The 6,182-nt window shown below is 51.1% G+C and overlaps 1 non-coding gene across 1 annotated transcript; it reads left to right on the top strand.

Moving 5' to 3' along the window:
* The first annotated feature begins 1,475 nt into the window (after positions 1-1,475).
* Positions 1,476-1,549, top strand: TRNAN-GUU. Its single transcript has one exon. It is a non-coding gene; the product is annotated as a tRNA-Asn (tRNA).
* Positions 1,550-6,182: the final 4,633 nt, after the last annotated feature.

Below are 6,182 nucleotides of genomic sequence, written 5' to 3'. Positions count from 1 at the left end.
GCAGCCCAGGCTGAGGTTGGAGGCTAACGGGAAAGAAGAGCCCTACACCCTCGAAGGGACACTGCAGTGACTCCGATTCGAGCTGAGTTTGCTGCAGCCACAGCACAGAGTAGCAACCACGATGCCAGCAGGGCGAGCCCCAGGAGCTGACGCGGCCCGACTCCTTCTTTCAACTGAATGTAGGGCTGCTTCCGTTTTGGAGATCCGCATAGATTTCGTTTTTTCTTGGTGTCTCTCCATTTCCCCCCACTCTGCTACATTAAAAAACAAAAACAAAAACAAAACAACAACAACAACAACAAAACACTTATCTCTCCCTGGTGCAGTCCTCACCGCTGCACAAAGCTACTGCGAAGTTTTGTCTCCCGGGTCCCGACTCTACCGACCACCCGCCCTCCTCCCTGCAATTCCCTGTGGGACCCACCCCCTGCCCAGCTCCCAGCCTCCTGCCCCAGGCACGCACCCAAAATCAGCTGGGCTGAGACCCTCAGCTCCACCACGCCAAGTGGCAGGAGAGGGGCAGGACCCTTTTCTTGCCGCTGGCCCCTAGAGGACCTGGTCGCTTGCCCTCTTCGGGGGATGCGGAGAAATCAATCGGAATCAACGCTTTTTAAAAAGAACTTATTTCCCCTTCGCGGCAGGTCTGGGCGACGTGGCGAAATCCTGTCTGTACAAAAAATACAAAAATTAGCCGGGCCGGTGGTGGCGCGCCTGTTGTCCCCACTATGTGGGGGCTGAGGCAAGAAGGTCGCTTGTCCCGGGAGGTGGAGGCTGGTGGAGGCTGCAGTGAGCCGAGTTTGCACCACTGCCCTCCAGTCTGGGCCACCGAGTGACACTCTGTCAACAAACAAAACAAAACAAACCAAAACAAAACTTCCCCATGGGAATAGAGTTTGTGGTTTCTGTTTTCAGGGTTCTTCAAAGGAATAAAAGCAAAAGGCGACGACGGATTCGTTCTGCAAGTCCTCGTCGTGGGCCCTGGTGAGTGTCAGACCCTGCTCCTCCAGAGAAGACCCACCAGCGACCCTCACCCCATCCCTGCCCTGGTGGAGCCCGCGATCGGGGCACAGGATCCGAAGGGCAGCGGCAGCTCCGCAGCGCCCCGAAAGCCACTGAGCAGCCTGGGCACAGGCTCCCTCACTAGGTGAAGGTGGAGCAAAGAACGGGAAGAGCCATCCTGGGAACCCGCAGGGCGTTCAGCTTCGCTTGGGCCACCAGGCCCTCGGGCAGGTTTCGGATGGGGGCGTTTCTGGGGACTTCTGAAGCAGGCCAGGGGCAGGGTGGGTGAAGGCCATTCGACTGTCCTGGCTCCAGAATCTCCCAACGCGCGGGTGTTCAACGTGACCAGAGCGACTCACCGGTCTCTAATGTCTCCAGTTTTCCAAGGCCTCCTCAGTCATCCTGAGGACAGAAGGGCTGGGGGTAGTTTGGTGAGTGCGCTCTGCCTACAGCATCCTGTAGAAGTGGTAGTCAGGGTCTCTGTGGCGCAATCGGTTAGCACATTGGGCTGTTAATCGAAAGATTGGTGGTTCGAGCCCACCCAGGGATGCCTCCTGTTGTGTTTTAACCAGTTTCAATCAACCAGGTTAACGCGTTTCTGTTAATATACAATCAACCAGGTTAATCATGGGACATTGATCCTGAGACACGCATGTCCTCTTCCTGACCTCCTTACATCTGAGGCTGTGAGAAGGACCAACTGCGCCTTATACATGTGAAACTCAGGAATCCCAGAGACCTTAGACAGTAATTCACTTCTGGATAAAAATCTTCTTTCTGCCATGGAAGGCTTGGGTGAGCAAGGTGCCTCAAGTTTTTCATTTATAATAATAGGAGACCTATTACAGCAGCATCCTATCCCCAGGACGTGCCTGGGTTTACTGATTGCTCTATCAATAATGTGACCAGTGGAATCAGTTATGTTCATGCTGATCCTCGCCATGGTTGGTGAAAACAGCATTTCTGCCTCAGTTTGTGTCATTTATCTAACCCTTTACAAATGTGGTACAAGGCCGGTCTCCGTGGCTTAACCAGTAATCCCAGCATTTTGGGAGGCCGAGACAGGCGGATTACCTGAGGTCAGGAGTTTCAGACCAGCCTGGCCAACATGGTGAAACCCTGTCTCTACTAAAAATACAAAAATTAGCCAGGCATGGTGGTAGGCGCTTTTAATCCCAGCTACTTGGGAGACTGAGGCAAGAGAATCACTTAAACCAGGGAGGCGGAGGTTGCAGTGAGCCAAGATCACACCATTGCACTCCAGCCTGGGGGACAAGAGCGAGACTTGGTCTCAAAAAAATGAATATTTTTGAAATGAGGTGGGTTTCATGGTGTTAGGATTACAAATGGTGCTGCAGTCCCCACCGTTATTGTACACATTTCTTTGGTCACTTGTGCAGGTATTTCTATAGTGTAGAGAACAGGATGTGCCATTTTTACATTACAGTATTTATTTAATGCTTCTAATTTGAATACCTTCTACAAACTTATCTTCCGAGGGAGCAGGACCAAATCATAGTCCAATTTGTTTCCCAATTCTATCAAGGTCTCTTTGTCACTTACTTGCCGGCACTGCAAACTTCCTACACATCGATGTATGATGTTCCACTGAGTCGAGAGGCGCCCTCCTGGCTTAACCGAGGGGATAGACAACAGGAGGACATGGTGGACATCACACACAGATACTCTGCGGCATACGATGAACTGCTAAGCTTTTAAGGTATTTTAAAGTCCTCCAACATCTGGAATTGTTTTCTGTGGTGACCAAGTCACGTGGGTCTGGAGAAGACAGGCCACAGTGACCTCTTTGAAAGCTGTCTGTCAAGTCCCTCTTCCAAGGGGAGCAAAATCACAAAGGTCCCAGGTGACATTTTTCTTCTCCCCTTTCCTCTTTTCTTCATAAAGCTTGATTTTGCTTTTATTTGACAAAACCAAACTCACGATCATTCTTCCTCCTACACAATGGTAGCTTAGCATGCAAATTATTATTCTTTGATAGATTTTGCAGGGGCCATGTCCATAACAGTTAGCCCATCTGAGATGCATTGTGGGAGCCGACAGAACCCTGCACCCAGCAGGCACCTTGTGCAGACCTGGACCCTTAGAGCTATGGGCTCATGTTCCTTCAGTTCTTCTGTTGAATATCATGATAGAAATTAAGCTCTTTCGGCTTTTACCCACTACTATGGCTGTAGCACAGTTCTCTCTCTCTCTCTCTCTGTCTCTCTTTCTCTCTTTCTCCCTTTCTCTCTCATTTTTGTATCATGATTTTCTTCCATCAGGGGCATCGGTGTGGATTGCTGATTTTGCTGTTATAGAGTGAACTTCTGGGATCATTTTATGACTATGTAACAGTTGATATTCAATTCTTCTGAGGATGAAGGTTTGTGTTTTACCCAGGTTTTCCTTAGAATAAAAATGAGGTTACTAAGAGCATTTTTGGTAGAAGCCTTGTTGGACGTATTGTTCATGCAATGCGATTGGAGTAAGGAACCACCACAGGGAGGTGAGAAGGTGCTTCTCAGAGGTGGAGGCTGTTCTTGATGTCAGAAGGATGAGGGTTGGAAGAACCTTCGGGCACAGCGCACAGCATGAGCGACAGCTCTGTGGAGGCCAGGAAGCTGGAAAATAGGGAATAAAAGAGGCAAGTCTGGCTGGAGCAGAGAGAGCAGGATGGAATCGGTCTGAGCAGTGAGAACAGATGGAGAGGTGGGCAAGGTGCCTGGCCATTCAGGGTTGGTTAGTTAGGAAGTTTTGTCTAGGAAAATGGGGAGGTGTTTAAGTGGTTTAGGCTGGGAGGTGACAGGGTCACATTATATTATGAAAAAGCGACTCTGCCTGTTGTGTTGAGATTAGAGAGGTGATAAGGGGATATGTGTAAACCACAAGAGGACTAGGTCATCCCTCCACCCCCACTCCCCAGGTGAAGGTAGCCTAGACTAGTGGGGTGATGGAGGAGATAGAGGAGGACAGACTCAAGGAAAATGTGCACGGTAAAAACCAGTAGGATTTGCTGATGGAAGGAATACAGGAGGGGAGAGGTAGATTATCAGGGCTATATCTTAGTTTTCTTCTACAAGATGGATTCAATTGCAATGAAATTGTTAATTGAAATTGACTTTAAATAATGGCACGATCTAAAGTTATGCAAACATTTGCCTTAGATAAAATGTCAAGTTTTTAAAGTTTTTAGCTGGGTGGACAGCATGGCTTTACTTCCTATCTCTTGGTATCTCTTAATGTTGTTAATAAAAGTTTTTCTCCTCTGAAAGGCTTATTTCAGTGGAAGTCCATCTGCAAAATCTGTTCTAAATTTAAATTAGAAAATAACTACAAGTGCCATTGACATGCTCTTTATTGTTTTTGAGAGTGACCTAAGGCCGCCTCGCGGGGATCTGGGGACTGCCTGGCGAAGCCCGCGCGTCTGCACCGGGTGCCCTGCCTGGCGGCAGCGCAAATCCTACAGTCCTTGGAGCGGGTTCGCTCCGGCTCCCAGGGGGTGTGTTTCCTGCCTGTTTAACCTGCTAGGGGCGGTCCCAGTTGACAGGAAATCAGCGATTTTCAGGATCCCGGGCTGGTGCTTTGAAAGAGAGGCGGAGTGGAGAGAGGGATTTCCCTTTCTTGCCTCACCCGTCCATCCCCCTAGCTGCCCCTGACGAGGTTGTGCCCTGGGGGTGGAGGGGCCCTTTAAGGCCCGCGCATGCGCTCTGGGCTCTCAGCAGGGCGACCTGCAGGAGACCGCGGGCTGCAGGAGGGGCTGGGCGGCGGTTGAGACGGCGGTGCCCGGAGTCGTAGGTGACGGTCCCCAGGCGCTGGAGTTTCTCAGTGAAAGAGTTGCATTTGTAAACGCCAGAAGGGCGACCTGCGGAGCCAGGAGTGGGGGCGCTGCAGGGCGGCGGCCATCTCCACGGGAAGTTAACGTCTCCGGTGAAGGCCACCCAGCGACTCCGAGGTGAGGCGCCAAGCTTGACCCGGTGAGTCCGGGCCGCGTGGGGGCACAGCAGGGTCGCGGCGCGTCTGGCGGGGGCCCAGCAAGTGTTGCTGCGCGAGCGGGGCGGGCGCTGGGGCCCGGTTCCTGAGCTCGATTCCTCGCCCGCCGCTGGCGCCTGCCGCCCTCCTCTCCTGGGCGCGGGGTAAGAAACTCGCGGGGTGTCTTCCCGTGGCATCCCAGGGGGTGCAGGGACGGAGCAGCTTCGGGGGCAGGTCCTCGTAAATCCTGTGGGGGACGCTGACCCTGCGCCCCACCTTCGAGGCCAGAAATCTGTTCCCTCTGGGGACCTGAGGGCGAGAGCGCTCTGGCCCCTGACTTGCGAAGTTGGATCTTTACTGGCCTCCGGGATTCCGCGCCTGGCGCTGTCTCCAGGCAGGTGGCGGACAAGCCAGGTGTGCCAGGTCCAGGATGCACTAGAGGAGCGTTTGCAGCCATCACTGCATCGCCTCAGGACTAGCGGGGCAAGCCTCAGATTCACCGCAGCGTTTTCAGTAGGTTGGATTGTGGTGCTGCTGTTTGTGTTCCAAAGACTTGCTGTGATTTCCCTGTGTGTGTGTCTGTCTGTCTGTCTGTCTTTGGGGCTTCTTAGATGATTTCATTTGACATCCTCTCACCGAAGAGTTAAGCAGGACATTCAGAATGGTTTCCTCGCTTTCCTCCTGTCTTTTGCTGGTAAAGCTTCTTCCGACAGGAAGTCTTCTCCTGCAGTGCCATCTTTTCTTTGGGTTACAGTGTTGTCCAACCGTTCTTTGCGGAAGGAATGGGTCCCAGGGCTTGACGAAGTTAAAGTGATCTGCCAGTAGTTTTAAATCTCTGATCTGAGCTGTTATGAGTTAGTTGCTTTCTTTTTGTTTTTAAATTTTACCAATAAAATTTCACCAGTGAACCTGAAGCTCTCTCTCTCTCTTTTTTTTTTTTTTTTTTTTTGGTATTCTAAAATGCTAGCTTTAAGATTTCTGAGAACTTTGTGTCAAAGAAATCTTCGAAAAGTTACTGAAGTATACAGAAAAGGTTCACAATTTTAAAAGTGCAAGTCGTCTGGGAGCAGTGGATCACACCTGTAATCCCAGCACTTTGGGAGGTCAAGATGGTCAGACCACTTGAGCCCAGCAGTTCCAGACAAGCCTGGGCAATGTGGCAAAACCCCATCTCTACTAAAAATACAAAAATTAGCTGTGTGTGGTGGTGTGTG

This window comes from Sapajus apella, unplaced genomic scaffold (assembly GCF_009761245.1).
Source record: "Sapajus apella isolate SASKATOON/1434 unplaced genomic scaffold, GSC_monkey_1.0 scaffold798, whole genome shotgun sequence".
Classification (NCBI taxonomy): domain Eukaryota; kingdom Metazoa; phylum Chordata; class Mammalia; order Primates; family Cebidae; genus Sapajus; species Sapajus apella.
The sequence above is the reverse complement of the archived record's forward strand: the minus strand, read 5'-3'. Positions and strand labels throughout refer to the sequence as shown.